This window comes from Gossypium raimondii, chromosome 9 (genome assembly GCF_025698545.1).
Source record: "Gossypium raimondii isolate GPD5lz chromosome 9, ASM2569854v1, whole genome shotgun sequence".
Lineage (NCBI taxonomy): Eukaryota > Viridiplantae > Streptophyta > Magnoliopsida > Malvales > Malvaceae > Gossypium > Gossypium raimondii.
In genome coordinates, this window is record NC_068573.1 from 31,159,064 (window position 1) to 31,174,012 (window position 14,949).

The 14,949-nt window shown below is 30.0% G+C and overlaps 1 pseudogene; it reads right to left on the minus strand.

Moving 5' to 3' along the window:
* Positions 1 to 3,404: 3,404 nt before the first annotated feature.
* Positions 3,405 to 11,534, minus strand: LOC105798983 (MLO-like protein 12; annotated as a pseudogene).
* Positions 11,535 to 14,949: the final 3,415 nt, after the last annotated feature.

Below are 14,949 nucleotides of genomic sequence, written 5' to 3' on the forward strand. Positions count from 1 at the left end.
TGCAAAATTGCAATTCTTTTCATAATTGATGATAACCCCAATGCTTTGTGTTGTAACATATAGCACGGAAATGAACTTGTAATGGCCCGATTTTAGGCCTAGTCAGAACAGTGGTTTCGAGACCACAACTCCGACGAGAAAAAAAAATGTAATGGCCTGAATTTTCAGAGGTGTCGGAACGGTGATTCGAGATCACTAAATTCGACAAATGGGTAGAAAATATTATTAATTTAGTAAATATAAGTTAAATGTGAAGTTAGGAAAATTTTTGAAATAGTGAATAGTGCACTAGAAATAAATATTAAAATAATTAGAATTGAAATGAGGTATCAAGACCTCGGGGATTTTAAACCGAGCCATAAATATTTTTATAAATATTTATGGAGTGTTAAAAAGTTAGTATTAAAGTTTCGTTAAGAAATTTTAAAGTTCCGATAATTAATTGAACAAAAAGGACTAAATTGTAACAAATGCAAAATTTTGGGAAATTATTAAATAGCTTAAATGATAAAAGGAAGAGGGCTTAAAAGGAAAATAGACCCAAGGTCTATTTGGGCTGGACGGCAAAGGCATGAAATCAGCAAGAAAGTAAGAAGAATTAAGGGCAAAATTGGAATATTGTAAAATTTGCTTAATAAAGTTAGGAGCAAAGTGGAATTATCTAGATTTCTCTTCATTTTTCTGAATTCTCATCAGCTAAAACACCATGGAAGGACTTCTTCAAGCTGGTTCTTCATATTTTTACTACAAGTAAGTTCAATTCTTGACTATTTCTTGAAATTTTTGTATTTTTATGACTTTTACAACTAGGCCCACTTGTTAAATTCATTAGTTTTTGATTTTATGAAAGAAGTTGAAAGTTGATATGAATATGTGCTGGAATTATATGATGATTTAGCATGGAATTAGAGCTTTAAATTGTTCATATGCTGATTTTATTGAAAGAATTGAATAGAAAGTGAATATTTGGGACCTAATAGTAAAAGAGTTTGAAAATAGAGTTATATGTGGAAATTCTGAATTTCAATAGTTGTGTAACAACTTATAATGTCTAGGTAAAGTATTAATTGAGAAAATTAGATTAATTGAGGGGTTAATTGAGAAAGGACCGAATTGTTTAAACTGTGAAATTTGGGGCAAAATGAAAATTAACATTTTGCACTAAAGCAGTTTTGGACAGCAGCAGTAGTGTAACTTTGAAAAATCACAAAAACATTGTATAGATTGAATTAGAGGATGAATAAAATATGAAACTAAAGCTTATTGAGTCTAGTTTCTTATAAAAGAAACGGTGTGAGCAATGGAATTGTAAATCATGAGATATAATAGATTTTGTGAGACAAGGTCAGAATAAATTCGGGTTCCCCTGTTCTAACTTTAGAAAATCATTAAAAATTGTACAAAATTGATTATGAGTTATAATTTATATTTTTAGAATCCTTAATGAGTCTATTTTTAGAATAAACAAACGAAAATATCATCCGAATTCTGTACAATAAGATAATTAATTTTTAGTGAAGAGTGGTCGGAACTGTCAGACAGCAAAACAGGGGAACTTTAAAGAATAAACTGTACTATTTGGCTAAACCAAAAATTCTGAAAATTTTATGGTATGAAGATATGTGAGTCTAGTTTTAGGGAAAATTAACGGATCTTAATTTGGAGCTCTGTAGCTCAAGATATAAATGATTTAGTGACTATGATTCAAATGAACAGCTTTGAATAAATTTACAAGAAAATAGTGAAATTATAGCTAATGTTGTTTAAGTGTGTTATACACATTAAGGATGTGGAATGGAGAGGAGGAGGAGGAAAATTGGGAAATATATGAATGATTTGTGTATAATTGGTCATATGCTTGATTTTAATTGAAAAATGATGAAATATGAATTATACTTATATTTGTGCATTATTGGTCATGGTTTAAACTCATGTGTGAAAATAAAGTTTCATAGTATGTGTGTATGGTATATTCAATATATGATTTGGCATGAAATAATGTCATGAATGGTTTATGAATTAACACATGTTGGTAAGCCTGATATATGAATAAATGATCAAATTGAGTGGAACGCCGGATTTGAGTACTTCTGATCAAGTGATAAAGTGATAAGTGGTAGCATTAGCTACACTTATCTGATCAAGAGACAAAGTGATAAGTGGTAGCTTTAGCTACACTTATCTGATCAAGTGAAAAAGTGATAAGTGCTATACTTATCTGATCAAGTGAAAAAGTGATAAGTGCTATACTTATCTGATCAAGTGAGAAAGTGATAAGTGTTGGCCTTAGTTACACTTATCTGATCAAGTGAGAAAGTGATAAGTGGTAGCCTTAGCTACTCTTATCTGATCAAGTGACAAAGTGATAAGTGGTAGCCTAGCTACACTTATCTGATCAGGGACAAGTGATAAGTGATCATATGTAAGACCATAGTTATACTATGGCAAAGTGAAAGTGAAGTACTCAATTTTCCGTAACCGTTCCCTAATTTGATTAAGGATGGTAAGTGACAAATGGGCCCAAAAGAATTAAAGTAAATGGATAAGTGGTAGTGTATTTATATCAGGACGATGTTGTTATTCAAGCTAAAGTGATATTTTCATTGCAAAATTGAGAATTTCATAAATGTGTTATTGAATGGTATAATCAATAAACATTGAGTTAAATGGTAAATACGTATTAGTGTTGAAATTGATGTCATTGAATTGTACGTGAATTAAATGGAAATTGCTAGTGATATGATCTAAATCGTGAGCATGAGAAATCGCGAATTGAAGGAAATGGAAATGAAGCATTGAATTGCATGAGTATGTATCGGGTCTCGTAAGCCCTAATTATTATGATTATAACATTTTGAGGATATACTGTGAAAAGTTATAGAAGCATGTTAATTATTTTGAAAGTTTTAATTTAGATGAAATTTTATAACTCGGTTAAATACGTTTACAAGTGCATGTGTTTTGGTAATGCCTCGTACCCTATTCCGGTATTGAATACGGGTAAGGGGTGTTACAGAACTATTACGGTTATTTCTTTTTCTTTAATATGTTAGATTCAAATTATTTATACGATAAATACACCGTGTTTAAAATTTGATAAATGTGTTTTAAATATGCATGTCATATTTGAGTTAGCATTTAATGCCTAAATTAAAAGGAACTTACTGATATAATGTTGATACTTTAGGGACTCGGTTAGAATATTTTGAAGCTAGGGTCAATTTAAAATCTAGGTCATAGTTTAAGGACATCTGATGTAATTAACCCTACAATGAAATTGCAAAATGGGTGACACCAATTAGTGGTCTCTATGCCCTTGGCCAAACCAATATCAACAATTAATTTAATCCCGTATGGTATATTTTATCAAAAATGCTATGTTCCAATATGTAGTAAAAAAATAATATGAAATATATGTTATTATCATATTTTTCTTTTTGATTGGAGGTGAGAAACAATAACATACATAATAAATAGGTGTAGTTACACATATATATATCACTACAAAAAATGTACACATACTAACAACAACAACAACAAAATCGTCGATAAAACTTGAAATTCCATTAATATAGACTTTTCCTGACGATTTCCAATCAAGTCTTTTTCAATATATCTTTCTCACATCAAAACCACCAAAGGAACCTCCCTTATGAGTCTTTTGTTTCTCTATTTGCGCTATTTGCCTTTCCTTCGTCTTTTACCTCAACGGCTAGGTACTCTGATCTCGATGGTTGGTCAAATTTTACGCAATGAGATGTGTTGAGGTTGAAAGAAGGTGAAGCTCCAAATGAAGGTGAGGTATTGATTGATGTTGCATTATTATCGAGTGAAGGCCTTGCTGAGGTGTAATTATTTTTTAGTGCAATGTTGCTTCTAGCATTGGCTCGCCATCTCTTGAGACCTTCAACCACTTTTTCTGGGAAGATAACTTTCTTCATTGATGTTCCCATCTGTTAAAATTTAGTTGAATCACGAATTAATTAATGGTATGAACAAAATGTGCATGGACCAAATGCTTTGTGTACATACAAGGTCTGTATCTTAGAATACAGTAATGGATTATTGATGCTAGGACTCGAATCTAGACTTGTAATTGCATGAACCAACTAAAATAAACTTGGGTCATGTAAAATGATATGCATGGTAAAGTGATTTTTAATGTTGAAATTCGATTCTCAAATTGATTGGATGTTACCTCCTATTAATAGTTGTATGAACGGGCTAAATTAAACTCAATTCATGTAATGTAATATGTTTGGTAAGGGAATACCGATGTTGGAATTAAAATTCCAAACTTGTTGGGTGTCACCTCTTATAGATAAGAGCAAGAACCGCCTAAACTAAATTCCAATTTTTGTATTGAAAATTTTTATGCTGAAATTTGAATCTCGAATTAATTGGATGTTACCTCCTATAGATAATTGTATGGATCAACTAAGCTAAACCTGGTTCATGTAATTTTAGAGATTAAAGGTGCTGAAATTCGAATATTATATTTATTGGATGTTATTTGTATGAACCAACTAAACTAAACCCCCGATTTATGTAAATGTATATAGTAAGGGAATACTGATGTTGAGATTCAAATCTCAAACCTATTGAATATTACTTCTCATGGGTAGTTGTATCAATTAATTAAACTACGCCCGGATTCATGTATTGTAATATGAAACATTAAAAACATGCAATGTGGTTTACCTGAGTGACCAAAGCATACAAAGGCAGAGTAACATATCCACAAAGGACTTGAACCAAAACTCCCATGGCTAGTCTTATCACAATGTCTTCGGTCTTTCGATGGAAGCATGATCTAAATCCAAATTTGTACTGCAATTTTTAAGCAAAATTAGAAAAGAAAACAAGAAAGAGTAATTAACTGCATGAATTAGCTGAAAAAACTTAAAATATGCCATAGGTCCCTATGCTCTTCACAAATTTGAAATTTAATCCATATACTTTTCAGATTTCAAAATTCAGGTCCAATTGTTGATACAGTTAATTCTTTTTGTTAAATTTGATGGTGTGACGTTTTGAAATAAAAAAAATTCAGTAGCAATGTAACTAAGAAAATACCATTGTAATTAACCCGAATTTAACAAAATAATTTTATCAGTGTTAACAATTGGATCCACCTAAATTTTGAAATCTAAAAAGTAAATGGACTAAATTCCTAAAAATAGAAGTAGAGAGACTAAGTTTTAAATTTACGAAGAGTATAAAGACTTATGATATATTTTAACCAAAAAAAAAAAGTCTAATTACCCAAGTCCATGTGAAGAATGCCAGTTGAAATGAGTTCTGCAATTAAATTTTGGCATATAAGAAATCAATAGTTGAATTTTAATAAAATATATTAAGTTTTGGAAACAATGAAATGGAGGGAATTAAAGATTACCTGAAATAATATGAAGTGCATAAGGTGGAGGAGCAATTTGGGCCAACCAAACCAGAAGAAATGATCACTTGGTCTAACTAGAAATGTTCCTCTCACTACTTGAGATTTCTCTTGACTTTCCAAACACATCCTAGTGATGATGCCTTGAAGTTGAGTCCCCACCAGCAGCAACATCTGTTCAAAAAATGTGTTTCAAAGTGTCTTAATCTATGGATAGATTATCCCTGCTCTTCATTTTTCTGAAGTAATAAGCCATAAAAGTAACATATTTTTAATCTCATTTTTGATGCGTTTTTAGATGATTTATTAAGTAAATTAGTAAATTTGATACTTCTAATCCTTTAAATTCATGTTTCTATACTTAGGTGAGCATAGAAGAGTGAAAGGAGCGAAAAACAAGCCAAAATCGGACAAAAAGAGCTGTTTTCAGGATCCACATGGCCTGCACACACTCACATGGGCTGGCCCCACGCCCATGTGCCAATCTGTGTCGATTTCGCAACCTGCTTCCCAGATATGCAGAAAAATCCAATTTTTAGGCTTTCTGAGCATTCTAAAGTCTATAAATACTAATTAGAAGAAGACCTAAGCAGACACTCAGAGAAGATCGAAGAAAAGACTCGAAGAACGCCATCGGAATCAACTCGGAAACGAATCTCCCTCAAGATCGAAGATCTCCATTTAATCTCTTTTGAAGTTTTATTGAGTTTCTTTATATCTTGTGGTTATCCTAATTTTGAGATGTTTCTATTCAGTATTATGAACTAAATTCCCTAAATACCTAGGGAGGATGAAAGCTATGATAAATCTTATGATTTAATTTCTGTTTTTACACGATAAATATTTGATTCTTGTTCTCAATTATGTATGCTTATTTTGTGTTTTAATATTTTTGAGATATTAATTCATGTTTAATGTGCTTATTTCAGTGGAGCAAAAGTCTCTATTTAAGAGTAGATCTAACATAATTGAGTGGAGTTGCATGCAATCCTAGAAATAAGACGACATAAATCTACCGGATTAGAGTCAAATCTAATAAGGGAATTCATAGATCGAGTTACTGCGACGATAGGGGTTTTAATTAGAAAGAGATTTCAATTAATCAACCTAAAGTTAGTTGTTCTTACTCTCGAAAGAGATATTAACATAATTTAGGGATTTCTATGAATCAAGACACAAGTGAATAAATCGTTTAATTCAGATTCAGAATAATAGGTGAAGTCTAGGTGGATTTTTTTCCTGGGTATTGTCTTTCTCATTGGTTATCTTCGATTATTTTCCTATTTCATTCTCTATTGCGTTCTTAGTTAAATTAGATTAGTAAGTTTAGATTAAAAATAATCACTTCGATTTATCGGCTAAATAATAGAAAAATGGTAATTACTAGTACTTTTAGTCCTCGTGGATATGATACTCCCTCCTCACCATAGCTATAATGTTGTTTAATAGGTGCGCTTGTCTTTATCTTAATTATAGTTAGTTTAGTAATCATTATGAAGTATCCGTATTTAATATGTATTTAGAAATGAGTATGAGGCGTATGCTCTTCTAAATATACGAAAGAAATTAGAACTGTAATGAACATAACGATCAAACTTGTCGGTTTTGATTCAAACCAGATCCAATTAATCCAAAATCGAACCTAACCCAATTTGCACTTAAATCTACTCAACCTGAAGTTGAAAGCAACTTGAACTCGAAATAACCCAAACTCATATGACCTAAACCCAAAAGGAGTTGAGCCTAAAACAACTAAACTCGAAATTACTCAAACGTAGAACTAACCTGAACCGAAATTATTCAAGTTTGAAACTAACCTGCCCTATTGATAGGTCACATATCCATATATGACACTCACAAGAGTTCAAATATCATAATTTCTAATCTATGGATAGATTACCCGTACTCTTTAATTTTTTTTTCTAAAGTATTATTCATGTTTGGTATATATATAATTGGCTATTAGTTCAAGATTACATGTTCTCTTAAATATATGAAAAGATTTAGAAAAAATTAATATATCCATATCAGACGCATATTCATATACGAAACTAACTCTGAGTTTGGATATCATAGCTTTTAATATTTGGATAGATTATTTGTTCTCTTCATTTTTTATAGTATTCAAGTTCTATATATATTATAGGATCATACTAGGATACAAGTATGAGATCATATGTTGCTCCAAACATATAAAACAACTTTTAAAGAAAATGTCCATATTGAATATTTGAGATGATATATAGCTTTTGACATTCTATAATAGCCCTTTAGTATAGGAATATTCTTAGGGCAAACTGAATATCTTTTACTTACCAATAGTGGAATGAAAGGAAGCCAGAGATAATTATAAAACCTGCAGATCACATCAATAAATGAAAACTTTTAGCTTTAATACCAAATTTAATTATAAAGTTGCTTATATTTTTAGTTAATATTAAGTTACAGTCTTTGAGTTAATTACCATGTGCATTCAAGAATATGAATAACATTGACAAAATCCAAACCCAGAGGCTGAAAATATAACAAAAGCAAAAGAAATAAGCAGTTAAATATTATTGGGTTTAAAAATGAAATTAAGTAATTTTAATTTTAATTTGTTTAATAATGTAGTCATTGATGGTATATAAAATTATACACCATCAATGCATTTAATTTAAATTCAATATAATATCAAATTTCATTCTATTTATTGAAGGGTTAAATATAAAATTGATACCTGAATTTGTTCACTTCTCTCAAATTGGTACTTGTGATTTTTTTGTTCCAGATTGGTACTCGAACTTGTAGTAGCAAAGATGAGGAGGAAGTAAAAAAGAAGAAAGATGAAGAAATGTAGAAGCAGACCCAGAAAAAGAAAAGTAAGAAAAGAAAAGAAGGGAAGAGGAGGGAAAAGAAAAAGGAGGTATAAGAGGACGTCACGTGGCAGTGTGCGATTGGCCAGCATTGCCACATCAACAAAAAATTAACGTCCTTAGTCTCAGGTATCAATATAGTGGACAAAAAAAAAGTTCGGGTACCAATTTTATTAGGAGAATGAGGTATAAGAGGATGTCATGTGGCGGCGTGCGATTGGCCAACATTGCCACGTCAGCAAAAAATTAAGTATCAATATAGTGGACAGAAAAAAAGTTCGGATACTAATCTGAGACAAAAAAAAATTATAAGTATCAATTTGGGAGAAGTGGACAAATTCGAGTACTAATTTTATATTTAACCCTTAATTAAATGTGGACAAACCTCAAGATTTTATAAACTAACCTTATTCCTACAACCACTCCAAAGTCCTATTCCAAAGTTCTTTTTATGTACTTTTGAAAGTCAAAGTTGCTTCCTTCTGAAAAATGGGCCTGGAATATACAAGTTTAAAAAGTCAAACAACAAGCTACAAATCTATATCACTTGGATTTCGATGTGAGTATGACATGAGTATGTTGGATTTTTTTAAAATTTTTTATATATTTGGAAGATATTTGGAAGATTATATCTTTATATCTACATAAGAATATATCGCAAATAAGTATATAAAGAAAATGAAGAATCAAAATAGGAAACAAAGTAATTTACCGTAATGAATCCATGTCTAAGAGTGAAGTAGTCCACTTTGGAGACAGATGCATAGAACTGTCGAAGAAAACATGCCTGAAAAAAAACATGTCAAACACATCATATTTAGATAATTGGTTTCATGGTAGACAATATGATATATAGGATATCATAATTGAAAAGTTAAACTCACCGGCCAACGAAGAAACCTGTGTTCACTCCAGAATCTAAGATGTCGCCTTGCAAATGATGTTTGATGAATAAGGAGGAACCTCCTAGGATCTACTTAATGGAGGGTAGTAAGATGGTTAGCAAAAATCGTAGCATAAGTATAAGGAAAGACATTTTCGAGCTCTAAGTCTAAGGGTGTAATAGAGTTGAGTCTAGCTCAAGCCAGAGGTGTAGTTAGGGGGCTAGAGAGGCCGGCCTCTTCTAAAATATAAAATTTTTCATTTAGGTTCTTTAAAATTTTTAAAATTTTAAATTAGTAAATGTACAATTACACTTTGACTCTCTTAAAATGATAAAACTTTGATTTAATCCTTTAAAAATTATAAAGATATAGACTATTAAAATGGTAAAATTATATTTTTAGTATCGTAAAAATTACAATTTAATTTCTCCCCCAACTCAAGCTTCACATAAAATTTGAGGTTCAAAACTTGGTTTGAGCTTAATGCCGTTCACTTAATAAAACACGAGCTTATTCCTATGCTCGACTACCAGCTCAGTTACCTATGCGAACTCGAATTTAACTTGAAAGCTTGCTTAGGCTCTCAAGCTACTTGAATTCCACTTCCTTGATAGCTTCAACTGCTTGAGCCAATGACTTAGCCAAATTTAAGTATTTTCAAAACGATTAAAATATGCTATAGGTTGCTGTAGTATTCATGAATTTAGAATTTAGTCCCTGTATTTTTATTTCTACGAATTTACTCTTTTTATTTTTTCAGATTTTAAAATTCAGGTTCAATTTTAACACTGCTAATCTTTTATGTCAAATTAGTTGGTGTAATATTTTGAAATAAAAAAATCACTTGGTAGCAATGTAACTAAGAAAATAACGTTACAATGAATCAATTTAACAAAAAAAAACTAAGAGTGTTAACAATTGATCCTGAATTTTAAAATCTAAAAAGTAAAGAGACCAAATTCCTAAAATTAAAGATATAAAGATTAAATTCCAAATTTACAAAAAAATACAAAAACTTGCGACATATTTTAACCTTTCAAAACAAACCCAAATGACTTTAAGTATAGTTATCTTGTTTCAACCACCTAACGTGAACCAACTAAGCTTTTTTATATTTAGAGGTGACTAGATGAATAAATCCATAATTATATGTTAAGGGAAAGGGCCTACAAAGACATACCCCAGAGTCCACAAAAAGCTTACCATTTGAGAATTGATATTCTAATGTTCTTGTTTCAGCCTCCCAAGATTCCCACTTCCTCATCTGCTAAATAAATAAAACCAAAAATGTGAAACACAAGCCACATTTTCACACTTGGCTCTGTCTTGAAATCCACATTCCATGGAATCTTAGTGATCTTTTCATGTAAAAGTTTGACTTGTTTTCACAAAAAAGTCAAAACTGAAGAACCGAACCCCCCAAATTGCTGGCCCAATATGTTACTTAAAAAGGTATCAAAAGATCACAAAAAAAGAAGAAGGAATTATTGCATTAAAAAAATGAATCACCTTTGCCATGCCAAGACCAAATGTGAGGATGCATGATAAAGAATGGAAGAAAGCCAGCACAAATATCAAGTACTGAAGCTCTTTCATACCTTGCCTAGACAACAATGAAACCATTCCCTGCTCCAAAAATGACACCCAAAAACATCATTCACGAGCTATCAAATATTATCCGAAAACATATATCACTGAGGCATTTGATCGAACACATAGTTGAAGTACCTGTTCTTCACATTTTGCTTCTTCAGGACTATCATTTGAAGGATCACTACAAGGGAGAAAAGTTTCACCTATACTCTTTGGGATACATATATTTGCAATTGGCTTTTCACCCACAGTTAACAACAATGATATGAACCCCAATTGCAGTAATTCTACAGTCAAACAAATAAAAATTCAAAGTTTCATAATTTGCTACACTTTAAAAAAAGAAGAAGAAAAATGCAAAGAAAATTAATATATTCTCACCGGATTTGATCTTGTCAAGAGCTTGAATAAGATATTTCCTTCTGCTCTTATTGAAATACTATCAAATCAAAAAAAAAATCAGTATATATATATATATATATATATTTATAACGCATGCAAGAACATGGCTAAAGCTTTATACAGACCTTGGCTAAAAGATGAAGCAAATGTTCAATGCAAATGGAGATGGAAATCAAGACGAAAACAACAACGGCGACAGCCCATGTTGGTGTACTTTCGAGTGTTATTACAGAGCTTGCCATCAACCCTGTTCACTGAAAACACTTGGAATTTTGTTGTGGGCGTGTTTTTTGGAACTGTTGGAAGTGATGAAATTCTGCTCACAGATCAAAATTTATGAATAAAACAAGCTTGTGGTGGTTAGTTAAAGTCAACACAGTGTTGGTCCCAGCTCCCAGGGATCAGGGACCTTCTATGGACCGTGTTTCGGTTTAAGGACTCGATTGTCAAAGTTCATGTTATTTTCGGATTCAAGTGTAACTGACGATAGGAATATATTTAAATGGTTAAATTTTGATATTAGTCCCTTTTACTTTAATTTGATCCTTTTAGTCCCTCTAATTTTCAAATTGTAAAATTTCAGTTTTCATCAAACGATAACTATTAAACTCATATTACCTCACTAAATCTATAAGTATACACATTAGTACATGACTAGTAATTGAATTTAACCAAATGGATTTAACTATTCTTGTTTGGGTCAGGACTAAACTTTCATAATTCAAAAGTACATGAAAAGTATATGGATTAAAATTGATCAAATTAAAATACAAAGATTAAATCCATAACTTTTACAAAGTATAGGGACTAATAACAGAATTTAACCTACTTAAAATTTTAAAGCTTTTTTTTCCCTTAAATTATGAGTATTTAATACGGGTAGGAAAATAAACGAAAATAATAACTTTGCCTAGCAATGCAAATGTTTGAAATTCATCAATGATCTATGTGATATTGTAAATGATAAACAAAATGGCTGCCAATTTGATAGCAAGTGGACATGTTTAGTGATGAGTTATATATAAGCCTAAAGATTGTTTGAAATATGAGAAGTAGGGTGAAGTTAGAAAATTTGTTTGGAGTGATCGAAATTAAGTTGTATACTTTTATAAGAGTTAAAATGTAATTTTAATATTTTGATAGTTTATATCTTTATAATTTTTAAAAGATTAAATTAAAATTTTATTATTTTTGGGGTCAAAGTACAACTTTACCATATACTAATTTAAAATTTTATAATTTATTAAAGGCCAAAAATTTAAATTTTTATTTTAGGAAGGGATGGACCCTTACCAATTCCCTTGGCACCACCCTTGTTGAGATGGTTTGAAAAGAATATTGTCTGAAAAATAAAAATAGGTTAAAATATAGACCCGATTAAAATATGAATCGGCCCTACCCATTTTTAAATTTATGTTATGTATTTTTAGGTTTAATATGCAGTTTACCCTTTGAGTTTGTCCAAAATACTTAGTTGGTATTTGAAACTTTTTTTGTGCCTGGTTGGTACATAAAATTGTATTCTGTCACACACATTGCTCCAATTTGTTAACAATGTTAATTATTTAAGGGTTTACATGTAGTTTGCCCCCTGAACTTGTCCAAAAGTATTTAGTCAGTACTTGAATTTATCCAAAAAGTACTTAGTTGGTGCTTGAACTCGTCTAAAAAATTATACTTTTTAAAATTAATTTAATATTTTTAAAAAGATTTTTAATTTTTTAATTTATATCTGTTAAGTATCATATTTAGAAGCTACTATATGTTATTATAGAATTGATCATCAGTACCACGTCAATACAAACTAACTATGTTAGTGCAGAGGTACCAACTTGAGTAACGGAATACAAGTTTAAGTACTAGTTAAGCAAAAAAAAAAGTTTAAGTATCAACTAAGTACTTTTGGACAAATTCAGAGACTAATTATGTATTAATCTTATTTTTTATATAAGAAATAAAATTGAGGACAAAAATGGGAGTATTTGGTGTGGGATTGTGGAATTGGTACCAATTTGGGGGTTTTCATTATAAGTTTGAGAGTTTCAAATGGTCAAGGATAAATCTTTGAAAAATCTAAATCCGAATTTGTTTATAGTTTTGGTGTTGGCCTCCTCATGTGGAAAGGAAGGGCGGTGGCGACTACCGGTGGGTGGGCATTCCGCGTAACAGAACCCTCACCATAATCGCAGCCCATTTTTTGCTTTCACATTTTGTTTTGTCACCCTCGTAAAAGTCGGATCGTATCTGAAAATTGATTGGTTCAACGCTTTAATATATACTAGAAATTTAATACGCATGAAAATTATAAATTTAGAATATCATATAATAAATAATGAAATGTATGATTTGAAAATGATTAATTACAATAATAAATTAAATATGTACGATATTAAAATAAAAAATATATATTAAATTTTGAGTAAAATGAAATTTAAACACATAAATACATCAGATTCACAATATTAAATGCACGACAATTGTTTATCATGGTGTTGTCATCAATTGTGAGTTAATGTCGAGTTGACTTGTAACGTCAACTCAATCAACAACATTATCAATACTAAAAACTCTATCACACACGTATCGGGTGGAAATCATGTATTTAGAACGCAGATTTGTATTTAAAAATAACATACAATAAATAATGAAATATATTATTTGAAACTAATAAGTAATAACACATGAAATATATACGATGCTAAATTGTAAGTATAATGAAATTTAAACACATGAATACATCAAATTAAGATTGCTAAACGAATACAATTATTTATCATGGTGTTGTTATCAATCCTAAGTTGGCGTCAAGTTGATTTGTGACATCATATCAATTAACAACATTATTAATATATACAATTGATGGAGGTATCAAAGTGTGATAATAAAATTAAAATATATAAAATATCACAATAAAACTTTGGTTAGGTAGTAAATTTGAAGTTTTGCTAACTTAATTGGCATGGATTCAAATCCTATCACTTGCAATTTTTTAATAAAATGACTAAAGTACCCTCAAATAATATAATTTATTTTAAATGCGAAGAAAACATTAAAGTAATTTTCCTAAGTTGAGACCGGATGACACTAACTCAATAAAAGACTATGCAATTGATGGAGGTAATAAAGTCTATAATACAATTAATATGTAAATATTATCTTAAAATAAAGTTTTGGTTTAGTGATAATATTAATGTTTTATTGATTTAAATAACACATACTTAAATCTCACCATATACAATTGTCAAAAGAAATCTCGCCATATACAATTTTTATTAGCTTTAAAAATAAAAAAATAAAAACCCTCAAATAATTTCACTTAATTTAATTACGGAATAATGTTTTCGTAATTTCCTAATGAACTTAGTGCTCGGTTGACTTATGACATCAACTTAGTTAATCACTTAAGTAATAGTATAGAATAGATAACAAATTTTACATATAATAATTAAATATTGTTTTAGTTAAAATTGTAAATTTGATATTTTAAAGATTCTAATGTTTTAGTTTAGAATTCTTTCATGTACAAATATTTTTTAGATTTAATATGAAAAGACAAAAGTGTCCTCAAAATAATATTTATTACTTTCTAAAAATAATGTGGGTTTTGGTAACTTTATGACTGAATTGGGATCCAATTGATAGATGACACTAACCCAATCAAAATCATAAAAATAATATGGATATATGTACATCAAATTTTTTTTTTTAAATTGATAACATGTAGAATGGTAAAAAGCTTGTATATAGGGCAAATCATATCATTTATACTAGCATTTAAAGTTTTTTCCAACAAAATTATCAAAAGCCCAATGCTTTT